Source organism: Petaurus breviceps, unplaced genomic scaffold, assembly GCF_028583685.1.
Source record: "Petaurus breviceps papuanus isolate PSGF00001 unplaced genomic scaffold, PetGlider_PUasm1.0 84, whole genome shotgun sequence".
Classification (NCBI taxonomy): domain Eukaryota; kingdom Metazoa; phylum Chordata; class Mammalia; order Diprotodontia; family Petauridae; genus Petaurus; species Petaurus breviceps.
In genome coordinates, this window is record NW_027186645.1 from 11,108,016 (window position 1) to 11,131,533 (window position 23,518).

General features: G+C 35.8%; 1 protein-coding gene across 5 annotated transcripts in view; it reads left to right on the forward strand.

Annotated features, from left to right (window-relative positions):
* The window catches only part of FOXP2 (forkhead box P2), a 700,229-nt gene that overhangs the window by 95,767 nt on the left and 580,944 nt on the right, over positions 1 to 23,518 (forward strand). For all 5 annotated transcript variants that reach the window (XM_069107053.1, XM_069107052.1, XM_069107058.1 and 2 more), the window contains one exon: positions 9,478 to 9,632. The gene's annotated coding sequence lies outside the window, so the exon portion shown is untranslated. The remainder of the gene's footprint in view (positions 1 to 9,477; positions 9,633 to 23,518) is intronic.

Here is a 23,518-nt window from a genome sequence, read left to right on the forward strand (position 1 = left end):
CTTTCTGAAGGAGATTCACCCAACACTTTTACTTTTCTTCCTTTTTGTGGATATAGGGAATCAAATTTGTTAACACCAAACTCCAGCTGATAGCAACTGCAGACATCTTGCACAAAGTTTATTTAACACCTTTATTTTCTCAGTAATCCACTTCATGGACTCTGCATGCTCCGGTTTAGAGCCCAAAGAACTTGCAATATGCTTTGGGGGCATAACTGCAACACAAAACTTGAGTTTTAAGGGCAAGCAACGAAAATATATTATGAATACCCGGGGAGCTCTTTGCTTTACAACAGTAGGATGAACAAGACCAGTGATGTGCTAGTGGGATACCAATCACTCCCCAACTTGTACATATCACATGTCCCTCTCCTTTTTTTTTTCTCTACTGTGCATAGCTGCTTGTTTTCCAAATCAAAAGTGAAAATGAGGTTACTAAAATCCCATGAATGCTAGAAGACCTGAAAGTTAAGTGTAGGAATGTCGAAGATGGACTACACTGACCTAAACGAATGATGTAGCACTTCCTCAGTGCTTATTGGAATACTGAGAAATGTGCCTAAACCTCAGGGTCTGTCACTTTGCTGGGGAGAGATTGCTGAAGCATTGTGGTCGGGCTTGTGCTTTACTTCCTGGGAAATCCCGAAAGAAAAATGAATTGGGAAAAGTACTAAGAATCACCTCTCTTTTCTGAATCTCCTTCCCCTTCTTTGTGCCAGCTTCTTGTTTTACTTGTGATTCAAGAGTACAGCCTACGTCTTATTAGTCTTTTTGCACTTCATTTTCTTTACTCATTTCTTTTCATTTTATGCATGTATTATTTTAATTACTTATTGCCTCTTTAGCATCTTCTTGTCTGCTAGTTATCTTATGAGTTTGTCTTATCACTCCAATTTGATTGTCAACTGTTTGAGGGCAGTGGTTTCTTTGTGAGTCTTAGACACTCTACTTCTCTTTCATCATTAGCATTTTCAGATTGTCCCTGCACTGAAATCATTCATCAACCCCTCCTTCCTTTTCTCTTTTTCATCCCTTAGATTGATGCTGTTCTTTTATGCAGTTTATTCATCATCATAATGTTATTTACCTTCCTTCCTCTTGAACATCCTCATACTTTTAGCATTGATTTTTAGCAAGTGGCTCATGGCCTTTCCCTCCAGGGTTTACATTTGCAGTAGGGTAAAGGCTGGATTATGTAGAGGTAAGAGTATCAGAAAGGAAACTTATTTTGTAATAGTCCAACTCAGAAGTAGTGACAGCCAGAGTCAGGATAGTGGCAGTGGAAGTGGAAAGGAAGGGACGGATGTACTATATATTTTGGAGGTGAAATGAACAGTATTTCTCAATTGATTAAATGGGGTGAATGTCTAAGGGGAGTTAGAGATGATGCCAAGATATTGAAGATAGGTGACTGGGAAAATGATAGTTTCATCTGTAGGCAAAAGGGAATTGGAAGGATAGATGGGCTCCAGGAAGATTTTACTTTTGAACCAATTCAGTTTGAGGGGCTACTGGAGTCCTGGTAAAAATGTCTAGGGGGTAGTTAGGAATCCCTTGCTTCAATGATCATGTCTTTTATTTTTTAAATTATTTTTACTTTATGAAATAGAGAAAGCATTTACATAACATAGTAGAATATTAAAAAGATGATTGTATATGAAACCGCAAATCTATTATGTACAATTTGCTATTCCTTTTAAATATATAATAACATTTTCATATGGATTTCTTTTGTTTTCTTTTTTTACTCCCCCTTCCTTTTCCTAGAGATTGCTACCATTAGATACAAATAGGAGTGTGTGTATACATATATACACATATATATGTTAAATCTATATACATTTCTTTTTTATTAGTTCTATCTTTGATAATGTTTTAACTTCTTTTGGAGGGTGACTCTGGCTTAGTGGATATTAGTGGTTGGACGGTGAATCTCAAGAGTCAAAAAGATATCGCTTTCCACATCTGACACAAATGGCCATCTCAATCTAGAGTCTCTGTCCCTGGACCAAGTCACAGGGCCATGTTTCACATCTTATTCAGCCACCCACCCTTCCATCTTGCCATCTACCTTGTGACTCATTATATAATAAAGCCAACATTTATATGGTTTTTCAAGGTTTGCAAAAGTATAGATAATCGCATTTGATCCTTTCAACAACCATATGAGGTGGTTGCTGTTGCCATGCTTGTTTTACAGGTGGGGAAACTAATAGAGAAATTGTCTTACACAGAGTCACACAGTGAGTAAACATCCTAGGGCAATATTTGAACTTCATCTTCTTTAACTAGGTAGATAGTGCTCTACCCACCAAGTCAGCTAGCTGTCTCATCATATTGAAATAGAAATAGTTCTGCTTTTAACTAGACCACATTCCTGTCCAGCTAAGGGAGAAAAGAACAGAGTGGTCATTTGATTTTTTTTTGTTTTGTTTTATTGGTACTTTTTTTTTTAAAGCAAATTCTCATTACCAAATATATCCCTCTCCCAAACCCCCATTCAGAGAGCTAATTTTAAATTATGGATGATTCGCAGAGTTACTAAATGAATCAAAAAGAAGTTGATTTCAGAATAGCCATTGAAAATGTAGTTGAAGGGCAGGTAGGTGGCACAGTGAATAGAGCACCAGCCCTAGAGTCAGGAGGACCTGAGTTCAAATTAGGCCTCAGACACTTAACACAAAAACTAGCTTTGGGCAAGTTTTCGGCTAGACTTGGGCAAGTCATTTAACCCCAGTTGCTCTCCAAAAAGCAAAAATAAGAAAAAAGAAAAAAAAAGAAAATGTAGCTGAAGAAATAGGACTACAATCAGAAGATAATAAGGTTGTATTTTTTTTAAAAATAAATAAGAATCAATGTTAATCATTATTGTTTTAAATTCTACTGCCATGGTGCCCTTAGGGAATTGAAGGTTGGCAGGTATTTTGTTTTTGATGCTACTGTTTGTTTGTACTGAAAGTTTTGTGTGTGTATGTTGTTTCTAAAGATATATAATTATCTCCTCAATTAAAAAATACTTTCTTTTTATAATGGTGAATGAATTTATTTGATATCGAACAATTTAATCTCCACTTAGAGGAGATTCAGTAAAATTTGGGGTATCCATGTTTCTACCATAACAATAGTATCTCTTAATATTCTTGCCTTCCCTTCAGATATTTATTTTATGCCCTGGTCTTATAGAGAAAAAGTCTCATTGATTTTTGCTTTCACCAAATTAATTCTTGGCATCTATGAAAGAGCTTCATATTAACTCATGATTGTTGAGTAAATTTTACTGAATTTGAAATAAACTATTGTGAAAAGAGTAAAAGTGTTCTCTTTTTTCAGTGGACAGGCAATCTCTATTAGTGATCAGTACTAGTAATAACACTTAAATCCTTACTTTGGACACACTAGATGGACAGACAATTACACTACATAATTTTGATCAGCCTTCTAGTCTGAGGGCAATATGAAGATCCATCTCCCTTATGTACTGCTTTACTAGTCAAGCCTACATAAAAATTCCTGAGGGATATGCTTTTAGTCTGAATTTTTTCTTATATCAAAATGTGTTCTTCCCTCCACTTCACAATTTTCAATAGCTATATACTGCTATTTAAGATGCAGTCATATAAGTATATATCAATAGAAAGTTCTTGTCATTATATCAATTGCTTGTAGGGTTGCTAAATTCCTAATCACAACGGATTCATATTTTTTTCTATATGCAGTTTGCATACCTTATCAAGCTATAGCTATAAAGTATTTGAAATATTCCTTTGACATAGCTTGTAAGTATGGATAGCATTAATTAGCATAAGTTTTTCTATAAATGACATGTCAATCCATGACAACAAAAAGTGTTTGTTACTGATGTCAATCACTCATCTTCTGTCAGTTCAAAAGGTTTCCCTGAAGGGATGTACATTGATCTGCACTGACCCAAAATGTAGTAAAAAACAGTTCTATATTCTGGAAATAAAAATGGAATTATATTTGCTTTAACAGCCAAATGAAAACATGAATAGAGAATATAAATGTTGATAACTTTGATTCGCGAGGTTAAATTTATTGTAAATTAAGACAAAATTTGGTGAGGTTTTGCAGTTTTGGGATCCTGAAATCTAATTCCATAATGAGTTCTTTTGAACATTCTACCTGCCCCAGAGACTGCCTTTCTATTTGAAATGATAGGATTCTGATGACTTCCCCAATTTTCTTCCTTCCACTCTGACCATTTTTATCACCTTTAATTCTATCCCTTCCTCATAAAATGGAACTTCCCCTGTAAGTATATAACTCTTGTCTCTCTTCTCTCTTTACACTCTTCTTTGTTTTTGTTTTTTGCCTTTTGGAGGGGGGAATGTAGAGCATTTGGGGTTAAGTGACTTGCCCAAGGTCACACAGCCAGTAAGTGTTAAGTGTCTGAGGCTGGATATGAACTCAGGTCCTCCTGACTCCAGGGCCAGTGTTCTGTTCACTGTGCCTAGCTGTCCCTACTCTCTTCCATTATGATAGGGGTGTGGATAGTGCAGTGGATAGAGTGTTGTGCCTGAAGTCAGGAAGACTCATCTTTTTGAGTTCAAATCTGGCCTCAGACACTTGTTAGCTGTGTTACCCTGGGCAAGTCATTCAACCCTTTTAATAAAAACTACAACCTCTCCCATAGATTAAATTATCACATATCTTTAGATGATCCTCACATTTGTATATGTAGTCCCATATTCTGCTGATTATCATTTTCATCATTTCCAGTTACCTGGAAAGCTTTCTCAGGATTCCTTCCAGGATTCTCTCAAACTCAGTATGTCCCCAAATGAATTCATCATCTTTTTCCTCAAACCTATTTTTCCAATTTCACTAATATTTTGGGGGACCCTCTCTTTGTCCTAGCAACTTTTGGTTAAAATCTTGATATCATCTTTAATTTACCAAATAAAATTTGCCTCCTCTCACCCATTCAGTTGAAAAATATTGCTACTTTTATCTCCACAGTATTTCTTACCTCTGACCCTTCTTTTCAACTGTTGCTACCCTGGTTCAGGCAATCAGCATTTCTCATTTGGACTGTAATAAAAGTCACCCATATGGTCAGTCTTTTTGCCTTTACTTATTCTAGTCTGCCCTTCATAACTGCTGCCAGAGTAATCTCTCTACTGTGTAGATCCAACCACATAACTCAGTCAAATTTTTCTGTAACACCCTGTTGTCAACTGAATAAAATAGACACTTATATTGGTATTCAAGACCCTTTACAATATGGTTGCAACTTACCTTTCCATTCTTTTCTCACTCAACTCTTCACTCATGCTTTAGTCAAACCAAATAATATTACTCTCTGTTCACCAAACACATCCACCGTCTTTCAGCCTCAGTGATTTAGCTCATTATAATCCTATTCCTAAAATGTCCTCTCCTCATGTTTTTTGTTTGAAATCCTTTGTACCACCTCTTCCTCAAGTCTTCCCCATTCTCTTCAACTCCAAGTGACCTGAATTTCCTAGAGTTGTTTATATAGCTCTCAGAAACTTTCTTATGCATTAAAAATATGCTGATGTGCATACATATCCTATCTGGTAGATTAGATTGTAAATATCTTGAAGACCAGGACCACTGCCCAGTAGTATGTAAAGTACTTTAGGGAAGGGCTTAATTTTTCTTTTTTGAGCTCCCTTTTTTTGTAATTAATATCTCTTTAATGTGATAGTACTTTATTTTTTTTTTTGGAGGGGGAAGGTAGGGCAATTGGGGTTAAGTGACTTGCCCAAGGTCTCAAGGCTAGTTTTTTGTGTGTGTGTTAAGTGTCTGAGGCTGGATTTGAACTCAGGTCCTCCTGACTCCAGGGCCTCTGAGGCTGAATTTGAATTCAGGTCCTCTTGACTCCAGGGTCTATTCACTGTACCAACTAGCTGCCCCAAGCTACCCTTTAAAAAAATTATATATTTTAGACTTAAACACCAGAACACTAATACAGAATAGAGAAAAGAAACAAAAACATACCATGAACTTAAATATTGAAACTTAAATACAAAGTAAGAAGGGGAGTAAAAGCATGTCATGTGCATAGCAGAACATAAGAGAGGATTCAAAATATGTAACAATAAATTTTCATTTCATGAAAGCCTGTATGATAGATACTACACTTTGTGTTCAGAGCTGTCCATCTTTGCTTCCTTGTAAGTTTTCTTTTGTTCTCTTTTTAATTTTACTTTTTTTTTCTCTCCCCCTCCAAGGCTACAGTTAAGTGCACATGTATTTCTATATAGCTATAGACACACACACACACACATATAAATACACTTTTGAAGGGACTGATTTTTAAAGCAGTTACTGGTTGCCCGCACCCCTCTCCATTTTTCTTTATTGAAATACTAGTCCCCATAGATGCCACACACAAAACGAGTATTTAATAAATGTTTGTTGAATTAAATTTAGTTCTTGGAGTATTTCATTTTAATATTCCCAACACCTAGTAGGTAGTGAATGTTTAATATGGATTTTTTAGGGGCGGCTAGGTGGCGCAGTAAGAACACCAGCCCTGGAGTCGGGAGGACCAGGGATCTGTTCAGGCCTCAGATACTTAACACCCACACAAAATAATTGGCTGTGTAACCTTGGGCAAGTTACTTAACCCCAACTGCTTTAAAAAAAATAGAGAGAGAGATTTTTTTTAAAAACTGAAGTACATTGAATTAAATTAAACTGATCTGATTGCAAGTAGTACTTTCTTAGTCAAGAACTGGAAGGGGTTATTAGGCATATGTTATTAACAAAGGTAGAAATTAATTCAAAAGATTCACATTTTACCTCTCTCTGTTTTGGTTTCATGGTCTGCTTTCCCCAGGTCTAACCTAGTCTATTGTTTATTGCTTTCTATATTTATTTTCCCCTATAATTTCCACTTCAACATAATTTTTTAAAATCCAGTATGTAATTTTCAGTTTCTGCAAGATAGCTGGCATTAAAAGTGTCAGAAAAGACTGTTTGCAAGAGTTGAGTATGTCCAAAAAGAACTGTAGTTTATTTCAATTTTTGGCTTAAAAATGCTTCCTGTTCAGTGTACTGGGTATTTGTCCATAGGAACTAGAGTGAGTTTTAAAGATAAGAAAAGTGTTGAACTAGGTGTGGCCCATTAGAGGCCTTAGTCAGGAAGCATTCCCTCAATTACAGATAACAGCCATGAAAATGTAGGTATTTTGGACAAAAGTCTTGTATGCCAGAACTGATTCTCTTGTTAACAAATGAGTGCCCACGTTTTGTGGAGCAGATGATTCCCAAATGTACATGTGCACTTGTGTAGGGTAGGCTTCTGTTAGATTTTGCAGAGTAGTTATAATAGTTAGAGAATATTTCAGTGATAGAGCTGCAAAAAGCTTTCTGTATTGTGTATCATGATCTGTCTGGTATGCTTCATTTCCTAAAATTTCAGAGATTTGCACTTTTCTTAAAATTCTCATTTTGTGTGTATGTACACACACATATGTATATATATATATATATATATATCCTATTTTTTGACTTGAACTTTTGCTAGGCATTTCTGATCAGTTTCATATTCTTAAAATAATATTTTATCATTGTTTTAATTAAAAATAGGTAAATCCTATCTTGCTATTTTATTATTTAAAAATATTTTTGTTTGTCTAAAAATATAAGTCTATATAAACATGTCAGGAATTGCAAACTCTAGGTCATTTGTATTGATTAGGCAGGTTTAGTGGGCTTTGAGTCAAGAGGACTTGAGTTCAAATCCAGAATCAGATACTTACTGTGTGTAAAAATCCTAATCTTTAATGACAGATATAAACTCATTCAAACTCATAGATTTTGCAGAATGTTTTAGGACTTTGGGAGGCTATTATTACAGGTTTTGCCTACTTGCCTTTACTTAACAAGATCCATCTTCCTTCATCCTTAATTCAGAACCAATGCCCAGATGAAAATCTCTTTTCTCATCTTCATTTCCTGATATCTCATCTCAATTTCTATTTTCTATATCTAGAAATACCTAGTTTCTATTTTCCTTTGCCTGATTCTTCCATTGTATCTTATGGGATGCATACTCTGTTAAAAATGTCTTCTTTAGCCTCTCTTTTAGGTTCCTTCCATTTCCTGGCAATATCAAAAAATTCAATTTGTCCTTAATGTATTACATCAAATTTCACAGAATGTTAGAGCTAGAAAGACCTTAGGAATGATCTTTTTGAATCTTCTTACTTAGTAGATAAGGAAATGGAGGCTCATGACTCGCTTAAAGTCACAAAGCTAATGTGATAAAGATATCGAATTTACATCTTTGAACCCCAAATTTGACAGTTTTTTGTTCAACACCAGACTTCCCTTGACATTTGGCTGTTTGTGTTCTCATGCACCAGTGATGCATAGGGCCACCAGGAGTCTTCACACTTCTTCCTTCTTAATGGCCATTTTCCTACCCTTGCTCTCTACCATTACTCATTGACCTCTCCTCTTCTTAAACTCAGACCATGTATTTCTAATCCAGATAATTTAGTAACCTTCATCACATCTTTTCACTTTATCTTCCTTATTTGAGCATGTTGATTAATCTGGGTCTACCTAGTCCCTGTCATTATCCATAGTGAGTATAGCATTCATATTGGTGACCTTTCTAAGAACCTGACATCTCAATGTATCAACTTGCTTAACTTTCATGACCAATGCCTCTTATTTACCCAAAGGAGTATTTATATGTTCAACTTCAGCACCATTCCAAATTGATCTATCACCGAGATGCATTCCTGACCTTCCCTTCTCTCTTAACAGATTCTTGTCCTTCTACTTCTCCAGTCATTTTACTTCCGCTGAACCTGCCCTTAAACCTTGTTTGTTCCCTTTTGCCTTTGGATTCCCTTATTATACGTCTAATGCAAGGTTGTTTTTTTTCATTTTTTAAAAATTAAAATTTTTTTTGTTATGGACCCCTTTGGCAGTATGGTTTAAATCATGCTTTATGGAAATGCTGATTTTTAGTTAGAGGTTAGTGAATATAAAGGTATTAATTTTTGTCCCCATCTAAGTTCATGGACTCCTTGAGGGGTGTGGTGGGGGAATATCTCTGAATCCCAAGTTAATAACTCCCTGCTCAGGTGTATCATTTTTCCTCCAGCTTCATTTCTAGACCTTCAAGGTCTTGTTATACAAGCAGCACTTTCTTGCCCTCAAATTTCTTGATTCTCCCTTTCCTTCTACTCTCCCAGTCTTCTGGGTCTTTGCTGACATAGCATTCACTACTCCTACTATAGAACATATGTAGCGGCAGCAGGAAGAAGTTAAAAACAAACAAATTCATTGTTAACTGGGTTCGTGACAACTCTTTTATTTGACCACAATTGGGCACTCACTGCTCTGCATCAGTACCCAACAAATGTTTATTCACAGATGGAAAATGATGCTAAAAAGCCTTTCAACAAAGTTAAAGGAAAAGGTACAAATAATGTCATCATAATTGAAAATATATTCTCTTTTCTCCAGATTAAATAATAGAAATCCATAGGCCATTCATCTTGATCCATAAGAGAGGTAGTAGAAAAGCCTGAAGAAAAGAATATTCTAAGGGAGAAAAAAGAACAAGGCACCTAAACCTCTGAAGAAAGAACTGAAGACGAGATCTCCTTGCATCTACTAATGTAAGTCATTTAAATGGTATATTTCCTATTCCATAAGACTCCCAAATATGTTTTTGCTTCTGGATAAGTGTGGAAGAGAATGAAATTAAAGTTAGGAGAGCCTTGGAGGGGATTAAGAAGGTAAGACACTCATGAGGTTTGGATATTGTTTGTATATTTTTCTGTATAAAATTCTATTTCTTTTGGTTAGTTACCACTTTGATCTAGGTTTGTAGTACTGTGTTTCACTTAACTTGCTCAAGGCACCATTATTTGTTGTAATTTTGAACTTGAAATCTTTAAGAGGAAATGGATAGATTTGGCATTCATCTCCTGTTGCTGAGTGTTAAAAAATGTATAGATGTTGAATGTATTCATATAAAAGTGATACTGTCTATTGACTTTAGCATCTCTAATTATTGATACTGTAATCCTTCTTTGAACTTTGTCAATTTTTTATATGTCTGCATATGTATTTGCAATAATATAACTCTTTCCTCACATCTCCTCAGTGCATCACTTTGTAATTACATTGAATTCTAGTTTTTTAGCCTATATATTTAAGATTAATTGGACTGCATTTATTTTCCCAAACTGATGGAAAAAATACACAATTTGAGAATTTGTTATTTCAGAATAAATTTGATAAAGAGTTATGGGAAATATTTGAATCAGAATTTCAAATTTTGGTGAGAATTCTTACACAGATATACAAATACACAATTCTGCTTTTTTTTTTTTTAAATCAGGATAGGTCACATCAAGATTTATAGAGAGAATGGCTAGTGTGGTCAAAACCCCAGTAAGTCACAGAATTTCAGAATTGGAAGAGACCTCAAAAGCCATTTCTTTCAACCCACAAGAGTCTCTGTAAAACGAGAGCATTGGGCTAGATGAGCTCTGCAGTACAGACCTTCCACCTTTAAGTCTTTATGGTGTGTAAAGAAAATGAAGATTTTAGTGCTTGGAAAGAACTATTTTTTCAACAGTGTAGTAATTTGTGTAAACATTGAAGATTGTGTCTTTGTCATGTTTTATTAGTCATTGTCAAAAAAAAAAAAAAAAAAAAGTTTTCACTTAGTGGCCAACCTTTTGTTGTTTTTTTTTTTTTTTATATTGAATTTGGCTAAATAAGCCCTTGTATAAAGTTCATATACAAAGTTCTTTCGAGCTTGTTGGCTCAGCTTATACTCTGCTTCCATCACTTTGAGAATCAAAGTTCACCTTATTTCCACAATGAGAAGGTACAGTTAGTATTTTAGTAAAATATAATTTTACATTTAAATGTATTGAAAGTCAGTGTCTTTGTCAATGTAAGAAATTATTATGGCAGTTTTCTATGAATAGCAGCAAATTCTTTGTTAAATAAATTATTGGTTAAAAAAAGACCTAGAATCATTGGTAGATGTTTTATAAAATCTTCTTAAATTACATATTTTTCATTTTGTTACCACATGGTAGGTAAAGTAAGACAACTGATTAAGGAAAAAAGAATAATTCCCTCCCCCCCCGGAAATTTTTGTACACTAGTGAAAAAGTTAAGTATATTTTCATTCTTTATGTAGGAAAGATCTGGTATTATCTTGATGTTTCTAAGTAAAATTTGACCTCCTAATCACCTAAATATAGGCATGAAGAACTAATAACAATAACTGGTACTTGGAAATATTTTCTAAGGCTCTATACTTAAATATAAGAAAAATATGTCAGTAAAAGAATATATAGTCATAAAATACTTTTAAAAGTATTTATATCAGAGAAAAATCATGTCAGAAATACAAAAGAGAAGAAATTTGGCAGATCATATTAACATCTCCTTTCTATTTATACTCTTCTTATATTAATATATCTTGAGGAGCACCTATATATTGAGAATGCATATGCACATGCACATGTATATGAAACATATGTGTACGTTTATATACATTTCTGTGTGTATCTGAGCTTGTGATTTTATTTTAGGGGAGATCTCCCAATGCAAATATGCAAATCCTTTGGAGCTTATACTCTCAGGGAATTGGTAAAGGCTTTGAGAATTTAACTTAGTCAGGTTCACATAGCCAGTATGTATAAGAAATGGAATTTGAACCCAGTTATTTCTGATTTTGATATTGATTCTCTTTTCTCTATGCCTTGTTGCCTTTCGCTCACATATAGTTATACTCTCCATGATGACAAATTAATATTTTAGTAAGTCCAATGATTTAGTCAAATCCAAACAATCTTGATGAAACATTTCTTGAGGTCATTTCTTTCAAGATGCTATCCTCATTTTCAAATAAAGCTTATAGGTAAAATGTTGGTTATTCTGCACACGTGCAAAATAGTTTATCATCTTCTGACACTGCTCACCCAGTCTGTTGGCTGTCTATGGCAGTCAGGAGAAGGGAGGACTAGAAGGTTGTGAGCTCATCTCTACTGGTGTCTGATCTTCTTTTGGGTCAATTCAGTTCTTACAATTACTTTAACTGTTTTCATAAGGTTGACACTCATGTTTTAATCCAATGGATACCTGGTGTCATCATGATATCTGTAAAGTCCTATTATGAAATGACCTAGGGAATTGCTCTTTTAACTTAAGGGCTCTCTGGTAATGTGCCTATATTGTTTGGCTCAAATACTTCACATTTCATTTCTAGACAGACCAGATGCAGCCCTAGGAAACACTCAAGAGGGAAAAAGAAATGACAAAAAGGAGATTATCAGATATACCAAAAAAAATGTGTGGTAGAAAAGCATAAGATTTAAGGATTATGTACATATTTTGGAAAGTATCAAAAAGTATATTATGAGTTAGTTTACTGACTTTGTGATTACTGACTTTAAAAATTTTTTCAAATTTTTAACAGTGTATTGAAAAAAATATAATGAAAAATTATATCAAATTCCAGGAAGTTAACCCTGTTATATTGATAGGAAGCTATGTTGATAAGAAGTATATTTTACGTATGGCATATTAGATAGAGGGATGTCTTTGGAATCAGCAACACCAAGTTCAAGCTTTATACTGTGCCAGCTATATTTATTATGGGCAATGCAAGTCACTTAACCTCTGAGACTCTGAAAAGGCTCTCTAAAACCAAGTTATCAAATGAGCTTCTGATATGCATTGGTGAAAGTAGTTTCCACATTGTGAGTTTCCTACATGGATTTCTGTAATATTGAGGACCCTTCTGTTCTCCCTTCCATCCCCCCATGCCATGTCTCAGAAAGGTGAAGAATTCTAGAATCTGATAACCTCTGAGTTGACTGGGACCTTAGAGTTAATTTAAGAAAGTTGAGTAAATAATAATTTTATTGATAACATTTAACAAATAGTTATCTATCCTGCTTTATGGCTTTCAGTGGGGAGTATCTGTCTACCTCCAATAGTATCCCATTCCATCTTTGGACATTTATAATTGTTAGGAAGTTTTTCCATGTGTAGTAACTATCCTAAATCTCTATTCCACTGTAGCAGTGAGTTCTCTCCTCGGAAACAAGCAGTCTATCTACTTTTGTCATCTCTTTGTTTTGTGACCTTAATTTATAGACTGACTCTGCTACATGGTGGTACTTGGTTTCTTTCTTGGGGAGGCCTTCGTGGGAAGTGTATCCCCTATCTCTCAGCTCTGTGTAGTGCTCAAAGCCCTAGATGCTTTTTTTGTGTATGCAGTCCTTGTGTTCTGGCATCTGCCTGTTCATCATTTCTTATAGCACAACAATATTTCATTACATTCACACACCACAACTTGTTAAACCATTACCCAGTTGATAGGTATCCCCTCAGTTTCCAATGCTTGAAAGTCCTCTATTCCACTGAATTACCATATTTTCCCCTGAAAGATGATACTCAGTTTTGCTGGATAGCTGATTCTTGGTTTTAATCCCAGCTCCTCTGCCCTCCAGAATATCCTATTCCAGGCCCTTGGATCCCTCAGTGTAGAAGCTACCAGATCTTGTCCTGATTGTTTTTCCACAATATTCCAATTGTTTTTTCCTGGCTGCTTGTAATAATCTCTCCTTGATCTGGGAATTCCAGAACCTGGCTATAATATTCCTCAGAGTTTTCTTTTTGGGATCTTTTTTAGGAGGTGATCAGTGGATTCTTTCAACCTCTATTTTGCCCTCTGGTTCTAAAATATCAGGGCAATTTTCCTTGAGAATTTCTTGGAGGATGATTTATAGGTTCTTTCCCTGATCATGGCTTTCAGGTAGTCCAATAATTTTAAAATTATCTCTCCTGGAACTTTTTTTCTGGTCACTTGTTTTTCCCATGAGGTATTTCACATTGCCTTCTCTTCTTTCATTTGTTTGGATCTGTTTAACATCATCTTGATTTCTCTCAAAGTCACTAGCTTCCCTTTACTTCAATCTAAATCCAAGGGAACGATTCTCCTCCTTGAGCTTTTGAGATTCTTTTTCCATCTGGCAAATTTGTCTTTTTGCAACATTCCTCTCCTCATTGCCTTTTTTGAGCCCCTTTTGCCAATTGAGTCAGTCTATTTTTTTAGGTGTGATTTTCCTCAGTCAGGCTGTTGACTCTCATTTCATAATTTTCTTGCATCATTCTCATTTATCTTCCCAATTTTTCCTCCACTTCTCTTATCTGCTTCTTAAGGTCCTCTATGGCCTGTAACCAGCTCATATTTTCCTTTGAAGCTTTTGGTGCAGGAATTCTGACTTCACTGTCTTCCTCCTGCTCCATGCTTTGCTCCTTTTTGTCCCCAAAATAGGAGTCCAATGTTGGAGTCTTCTGTTTGTTTTGGTTTCTTTGTCTGGTCATGTCACCCCTCAGTCACTTGACCCCTTGGCTTTTTGCCACAGTAGGACTCTGCCACCAGACAGGGGAGCCTTCATCCCAAAAGCTGGGGTTTTCTCAGCTGCTGGAGGTATTAGTTGGGTGCCCTCTCTGAGGCCACCACATGCTCTGGCAAGGTGGTCGCACACCCCAGGACCTCCACCCTAGACCGCAATCCAGATCCAAGCAGGTTAGTTAAGTTAGTTAGCAAGAGCAGTTACCCCTCAGACTGGTCGCATGGGCCCCCTACCCTCTGCAGTCCAGGAGCTGAAGCTGCAACATGGTATTGATGTGGTGTCTCGCCCTGGGGGCAAAAGCTGATGCGCTCCTACCTTCTGGGTCCCAAAGTCCAGACTGCACTGAGCTCTCACTTTGTCCTTTGCATCTATGTGTTGATGAATCTGGAAATGGCCACAGCTGCTGGTGATCTGGAGTCCCTCCAGCCAGTGGCTGGTCAGGCCCGCCCTGGGGCTAAAACCTCTGGTTCTCGAAGCCTGGGCTTGGCTCCCAGAGTGCTGCACTGGCCGATTCCTGCCCTCCTGCCTGGCTGTCCTCAGTGGGAGGTTAGCTTCTCTGTATCATTTTGTGGGTTATGCAGCTCTAAAGTTTGTTCAGAGTCCCCTTTTCCATGGATTAGGGAAGGTAGGAGCCAGAGCACAGCGGAGGTCCTGTTTCTACTCTGCCATCTTATCTCTTCCCCCTCTAGAACATTTTTTATATGACTGTAGGTAGCTTTAATTTTTTTCATCTAAAAACTCTCTACAACTTTCTTAAGATTAAATTATAGGAGGTAGAGCTAAGATGGCAGATTAAAAGCAGGAAATTGTTTTATCTCTTCCCCCAAATACCTGTAAAAAATGACCAGATGAATTTTAGAGCTACAGAGTCCACAAAATGACAGAATAAAACACATCTCCAGCTGAAGACAATCTTGCAGGTTAATAGGAAGGGTTTGTCCCACTGGACCGTCCCATGTGGGCCACACCGGCACAAACCTGGCTGTAGTAGGCCTCAGGGGGGTGAATCACTGGCAACTGTGGTGGTTTCCAGACTTCTCAAGCTCCAAATACTAAAGACAAAGTAGAAGGTCTGTGGGAAAATTTTTTTGGACCTGAATGAGAGAAGAGTGAGGATCTTGCCTAGCCCTGGGGCAATGGCAGCAGCAGCAGCAGCAGCAGATGCTTGCAGAGCTCTAGGCCCATAGATGGTGGGGGAATCAAGCAGCTGATCAGAGGGCAATTGCAGGGATCTGTATGCTGGTGCTGAGGCAGAATTCTCTTGCTTTGCCCTGCTTGAATCTGGGTCTCAGTCTTGGGTGGTGGTCCTGGGGTGAGGAGGAGTGCTGATGTGGCAGAGCTTGTGGAAACTGTGGAGAAGGAGTCCTCCTCACAGTTCTGAGGCAGAAAACATTGCTTGTGGTCACTCACAGACAAGACCACAGGCCAGGAGAGGAGTAAACAACTCTTTCTTTTGATCCTATCACCTTAGAAAACTGAAAATTAATAGGTACCTAGAAGTGTCTCTGACAACAGCTGCACAAAACCTCAGAAACTTAGGACAGAGCACTCCCCACTCTGGAAGCATATTCCTGCCATGGCAAAGAGTTCAAAATTCAAGTAATCGAATGGGAAAATGAACAAACAGAGAAAAAAATCAGACTTTAGAATCTTACTTTGGTGCCAAAGAAAAACAAAACAAATAGCCAAAAGAAGACAACAAAGTGAAAACCCATCCATCGTAAGTCTCCAAGAAAAATATGAATTCATTTCAGGTCATGGAGGAGCTCAAGAAGGATTTTTAAATCATGTAAGAGAATAAAAGGAAAAATTGTGAAGAAAAATGAGAATGATGCAAGAAAATCATGAAAAATGAGTCAATATCTTGCTAAAGGAGACCCAGAAACATACAGAAGAAAATAAGACATTAAAAAATAGACTAATTCTAATGGCAAATGAGGTTCAAAAAGTCAACAAGGAGAAGAATGTCTTAAAAAGCAGAATTGGCCAAATGGAAAAGGAAGTTCAAAAGCTCACTGAAGAAAATAATTCCTTCAAAATTGGAATGGAGCAAATGGAAGCTAATGACTTTATGAGAACTCAAGATATTATAAAACAGATCCAAATGAATGAAAAAATAGAAGACTCTGAAATATCTCATTGGATAAGCCATTGACCTGGAAAGCAGATCAAGGGGAGATAATTTAAAAATTATTGGACTACCTGAAATCCATGATCCAAAAAAGAGCCTAGACATCATTTTTCAAGAAATTGTCAATGAAAATTATCCTTATATTCTTGAACCAGAGGGTAAAATAGAAATTGAAAGAATTCACTAATCACCTCTTGAAAAAAATCTCCAAAAGAAAACTCCTAGGAATATTATAGCAAAATTTCAGAGTTCCCAGGTCAAAGGAGAAAATATTACAAGCATCCAGGAAGAAACAATTTGAGTATTGTGGAAACACACTCAGGATAACATAAGATCTAGCAGCTTCTACCTTAAAGGATCAAAGAGCTTGGGATATGATATTCTGGAAGTCAAAGGAGCTATGATTAAAACCAAGAATCACCTACCCAGTAAATCTGAGTATAATAGTTCAGGGGAAATATGGATATTCAATGAAATAGAGGACTTTTGAGAATTCTTGGTGAAAAGACCAGAGCTGAACAGAAAATTTGACTTTCAAACAAAAGAATCAAGGGAAGCGTGAAAAGGTAAACAGGAAAGAGAAATCATAAAGTACTTATTAAAGTTGAACTGTTTACATTCCTATATGGAAAGATATTTGTAACTCATGATACTTTTCTCAGTATTAGGATAGTTTTAAGGGGATATGTGTGTGTGTGTGTTTAATATCTAATGATATATAAAATTAAGGGGTGAAAGAGGAGTATATTGGGAGAAGGAGCAAAGGAGAGATAGAATAGGGTAAATTATCTCACATAAAAGAGTCAAGAGAAAGCTGTTACAATGGAGGGAAAGAGGTGAAAGGGAATGAGTTAACCTTACTCTCATTGGATTTGACTTAAGGAGGGAATAACATACACACTCAGTTGGGGGAGGGAATAGACAGTAGCAAACACTTTTGAAAAGGGACAGGGTCAAAGGAGAAAATAGAATAAATGTGGGGCAGGATAGAATAGAGTGAAATATAGTTAGTCTTTCATAATATGACTGCTATGGAAATGTTTTGCATAGTTACACATGTATAACCTATATTGAATTGTTTGTCTTCTCAGTTAAGGTGGGTAAAGAGGGAAGAATAGAGAGAATCTGGAACTCAAAGTTTTAAAAACAAATGTTAAAAAGTGTTTTTACGTGCAACTCGGAAATACAGTATACAGGCAATGGGGTATAGAAATCTATCTTCCCCCACAAGAAAGTAAGGGGGGGGGTACAGAAAGGAGGGCAAACTGGGGAAAGGGGTAATCAGTATTCATGCCATATTCTGGTGAGGGGTAAGGGAAGAGATGGGGAGAAAATCTGGAACTTAAAATCTTGCGGAAATGAATGTTGAAAACTAAAAATAAATAAAATCTGGACAAACAAAAAAAGATTAAATTACAAATTGAGTTGCTGATATTATTGGTTGAAGAAATACCTAGTTTGAGCATTTTAGCAAAAAAAAAAGTCAAGACAAATTACAAATCAAAAGTTGATTATGCAAAGTAAATTCTGGATACATATTACCTTTAAAGTAAATATGGTATCAGATTATCCTGATTCATTTTATCATATAGAACTAGAAAATCCTTGGTGTGAATGTTGTAGGAGAAACTCTCATGTGATTTCCTGAGGTCAAGGGACAAGAATAAAATGACCTCTGAAAGTCCTTTTCTGTCACACAATTATGTGGCTCTTATCTGGCTTCAGTATTAGTATAGTAATGAGAATGTCAGGAAATTCACCCTTTGAACAAACCATCCTGTCATCAAAAAGTTGAATATCATTCCATATATTTTGGCAATGCAAAAATTGCTTGGTAATTTTTTAGAAAATGATTACTTCTTAATACAGACCATGTGGATTTTTATAAGTTCATATGTGACAGCAGTTGGTACACAATGAAACACCTGGATAAATTAATTAAATCTGTATTAAAGCTGTTTCCTTTGAAGGTGAACAGAGAAATGTGTTTTCTAATTCATAAATATTCTCTGTGATTTATAGTTTATGTTTTATGGACCTGATATTACTAGAGATTCCTAAAATTTGAAACTTCTAAGCCAGTTTGAGAGACATGTGTTTTGTCAGCTAGTTATGAGTTAATGTGTTACTGTATGTACATATGTGGGTATGACATATTAATCAGTTACCTAACACTGAAGTGCTTGCTTTTTGTACACTAGGCAGTCAGTTGTGAGACCAAGATTAGTAAGAGAGTTTCTGCCCTTATGGAGCATAGTAAACCAAATGATCTTATTTGCCTTAATGCCATGGTCTTGCAAGTTTACTTTTTTTTCCTCATCAGTGATTTTTTTTATTGCTAGATTCTGATGTACGATTGACATTTTTTGAAAGTCTTCATTTTTCCAAAGCTATTATTTTGGGGGGTTGGCTCTTGTTGACTTGCCTATTTATTGTTTGCCAGCCATTTCCTTAAAATTTGCTGCACAACTGTTTGTTCAGGCAGATTCCTCCTTTTTAGATTTGATTTTCTACTTTATATCTTTTGACTCCAGAGATGAGGTTATTAGGAACTTGTGAAGCATTCAAGCAAGAAAACAAATGATAAATGGACAGAATACAATTTAATTTGAATATTAGTTTAGACTTTCAAATAGAAAATACAGCATCTTCTTTCAAATATAATTTCATTTCAGTACGTTTGGTCATTGAAGAAGAATTTGTTGAAATTCTTTTGTCACTTAATTGTAGAATTTAATCTTTAGAGGCTTCCTAGAAGGGAGAAAACAAACCTTCCTCTTGTTTATAGGTGGGAAAATGAATCTGATCCTTAATAGAATTGTTCGTTTTCTAATAGAAAACAAAACATATTTTAGGTGATGGTTTGGACTCTTCAGGAGGTCAGATTAGACTCATCGTATTTTCAGTGCATTTGGATCCCAGATAGTAGGATATACTGCTATCCTTTTTTATTGATTTATTTCCTTTAAAAATAACAAGTTCACTATAATAAAAAAATATTAGAAGTAACAAAATGTCACTGAGAAAGTATTATTTGTTATATCACATATTCTTAAGCATTCCAAATTTAAAAATAAAGATTTAGTAAGTGACTGTTTGAAAATGTAGCAAAAATATAGCCTGAATTTCTGCTAACAATTTATTATCCACACCTAGTTGATTCTGTAAAGTTGACTGGAGGGAAGAATGAGATGGTAATTTGAAATCTGATCTCTCAGATACTGAGCTGTAGTTTCTGTTAACAATCAAATGTAAATAATAGATACTTATGATCAATATTTTGTGAAATTAGAAGTCAGGTGTGTTTGTGTATGTCGTGTGGGTGTTTGTAGGGTTGAAATCTCAGATAATTCTTTAAAAGTAAGAATATTGGAAAATGTTGGAAAGCAGGAGAAAGGAACAATTCTTGATTTAACAGTTGCATTCTTAGTATTGCATTCATTATGAGTGAAATACCAGTTTGCATGTCTGGGCAATGATAAGAAGGTAGAAATTAGTTTTATGAAGCATAAGCGACTTTTCTCCTACAGTAGGAAAGAAAGCAAGGGTCTTTAATGAATTGACAGTGATCTCTTATTCGTGATTATTGTTTGAACTTTTACTTGTATGTTTATTTTCTTTTCAGAATCCTTCTGGAAATGATTTAGAATTTTTTTGTGGCTGTCCAGCATCCTTAGGAATGCTTTTTGTTGCTACCTCTTGTACCCTATTGTGAACCTCTGTCATGGTGTCTTCAGGCATTCTGTCTACCAGATCTAATTCCTCAAATCTATTCATAATTTTCACTTCATATTTATAAGGGATGCTATTTAGGTCATTCCAATATGGTCTGATGGTTTCCCCTACTTTCTTCAATTTAAGTCTAAATTTTTCAATTAGAAGCTCCTGATCTGAGCCCCAGTCAACTCCAGGTCTTATTATGACTGTATAGAGCTTTTCTACCTTTGATTGCAAAGTATGCAATCAGTCTGCTATCTGCATTGAGTGTATGATGATGTCCATGTATACACACAGTTAGTTGCCTTTTGACTTTTGAAAAAGAGTGTTTTCTATGACCAGTGAGTCATCTTGATAAAATTCTATGAGTCTCTGCCCTGCTTCATTTTGTACTCCTAGACCAAACTTGCCTATTATTCCAGTTATCTTTTGATTCCTCCCTTTAGTGTTCTAATCAGCTATGATGAATGGGACATCTTTTTGTGGTGTTATTTCTAGAAGATATAGGTCTTCATAGAACTGATCAACTTTGGCCTCTTTGGCATAAGTAGTGGGTGAATAGAGTTGGATTATTGTTGTGTTGAATACTTTGCCTTGGATTGTAACAGATATCATTCCATCATTTTTGTGATTGTGCCCCAATACTGCTTTTCTCATTCTTCTATGGCTTATGAGGGCTATGCCATATCTTCTAAGGGATTTTTGCCCACAGTAGCATGTGTGTTGATCACCTGAATTAAATTCAGCCACTTTCATCAATTTAAGTTTACTTATAACCATGATGTTTCATGTTTGTTCTTTCCATCTCCTGCTTGACCACATCTAGCTTACCTAGGTTCATAGATCTGTTAGATCATGGATTTGTTGTGGTTCACAACAAAATGTGACAAGTCCTCAAAGAGCTGGGAGAACCAGATCATCTTATCTGTCTCCTGAGAAACCTGTATGTGGGTCAGAACTGAACATGGGAACAACTGATTGGTTTAAGATTAGAAAAGGAGTATAACAAGGCTGTATCCTGTCACCTTATTCATTTCACTTATATGCAAAGTGCATCATGTGAAATGCCAGGGTGGAGGAATCAAATGCTGGAATTAAGCCAGAATGCTGGGGGTAATATCAACATTCTCAGATGATACCACTCTGATTGTAAGTGAAGAAGAATTAAGACATCTCTTGATGAGGGTGAAAGAGGAAAGGATAAAAACTGGTTTGAAGCTTAACATAAAAAACCTAAGATTTTTGGTAACAGGTTCCATCAAGTAGAGAAGAAGTGGAAGCAGTGGCAGATTTTTTGTTCTTGGGCTCAGAGATCACTGCTGATGGCAACTATAGCCATGAAATTAAAAGACACTTGCTCCTTGTTAGGAAAGCTATGGCAAATCTGAACAGCATACTAAAAAGCTGAGGCATCACCTTGCCAACAAAGGTCTGTATAGTCAAAGCTCTTGTTTTTTCAGTAGTAGTATATGTTTGTGAGAATCAAGACTATAGAGACAGCTGAGCACCACAGAATCGACCCTTTCAATTTGTGGTGCTGTAGAAGGTTTTTGAGACTTGGACAGCAAGGAGATCAAATCAGTCAGTACTTAAATACATTAATTCAGGTCATTCACTGGAAGGTCAAATACTGAAGCTGATGCTTAAATATTTTAGCCACACAGTGAGAAGATGGTACTTGTTTGAAAAGACCCTGATATTGTAAAAGATTGAAGGCAAAAAAGGAATGGCAGGTGATGAGATGGGTAATGTCATGGAAACAATGAACATGAGCTTGGACAGACTTTGGGAAATAGTGGAGGATAGAATGGCTTGGTATGCTATGGTCCACAGGATCATGAAGAGTCAGAAAACAATTGAATGACAGCAACAAAATCTTTGAAATTGTTTCATTTCTTAAATGCAGTGGCTGTTAACTTGCTTATTTTCTCCCTAACCTGATGTAGAAGAAATTGATAGAATCTCCTTGACGACTTTTTAAAAATAGAATTCTTATAAGAGGTGTCATGGTTAGAATACATTGAGAATTAACCTGTCAGCCAGTAAAAACTGGGTTCAAGTCCTGCTTCTGACATATATTGTCTGTGTCCATTAACCTCTAAGTTTTGTAGACAACCAAGACTATAAATTGCAGAGAAATTATTGACTTACATTAGTAGGGGGAGAGTCCTTATCTGGGAATTTTCTACGTTGATGAAATCACTGTTCCAGTACCTATACCTATTCTCATAATTTTAATTTTTGTTATTAAGATTTCAGAATTGGTTTCATTTCCCTGTTTCTACATTTTATTTTTGGCAGTGTTTTTACAGTGTCAGTTTTCAAAGGAAGAATATATTTTTGTCATTTACTGATACTTTTTAAATAATCAAAACAGCATAAAAATGTCCTTGTTGGACCTTCAGTATAGCTATTCTAAATGTTGCAATATTTAGGAATGATACATCTGTTGTTCTTGGACTTTTTTGTTAAAAAAATTCAGCACCTTTGGAGGATCCATGATTTTGATAAATCTTGACCTTGACCCAGGTTTCTGATAAATTAAAGTTTGTACATACTCCACTAAGATTTTTCTATATAGCAGCTTTTCTCTTTCAAAATTGCAATTTTGGGAATTTGTAAAACATATTTTGCTTCAGTACCCAGTTATGGATAATCTTTAGAGCTAGCATAAGCAATGTGTGGAGGCATAAACTAAGACTTGAAAGGACTGTCATGTGACAAGGAAATTGAAGTTAAATTGTGTGGTTCCAGAGGGTAAAATGAAGAGCAATATTCAGAGTCAGGCAGATGAAGTTTGACTTAATGTAAAAACCTTCCCATTCCTTACTATAAGGAAAAACTTTCCATTAGTGCTGTCAGAAAGTGAAATGGGTTGCTTAAATAGGTAATGAGTCTCCCTTTACCAAAGGTCTTTGACTAGACTTTGGATAACCACTATTTAGGGATTTTGAAGAAAGAATTCCTGTTCAATTACTGGCTGAACTAGATGACCTTTGAATCCCTTCCAACTTAGAAATTCTTTTTTTTTCTAGGACCCTATTTTGCATCCTATTTTAATAAAAGGAACAATTTAAAATGTTTTCCTTATTTAAGAATTAGTAACACCATTTAAAAGTTCTTTATATCATTAATAATTCTAATTTTTATGCCCGGAGACAGAGAAGTCTTGTGGAAACAATGAAGAATGCAGATTCAGGAGATAGGAGTTTTTGTCCTTACCGTTATGTAATAAATATTTGGACTATTTATGTCTCACTTT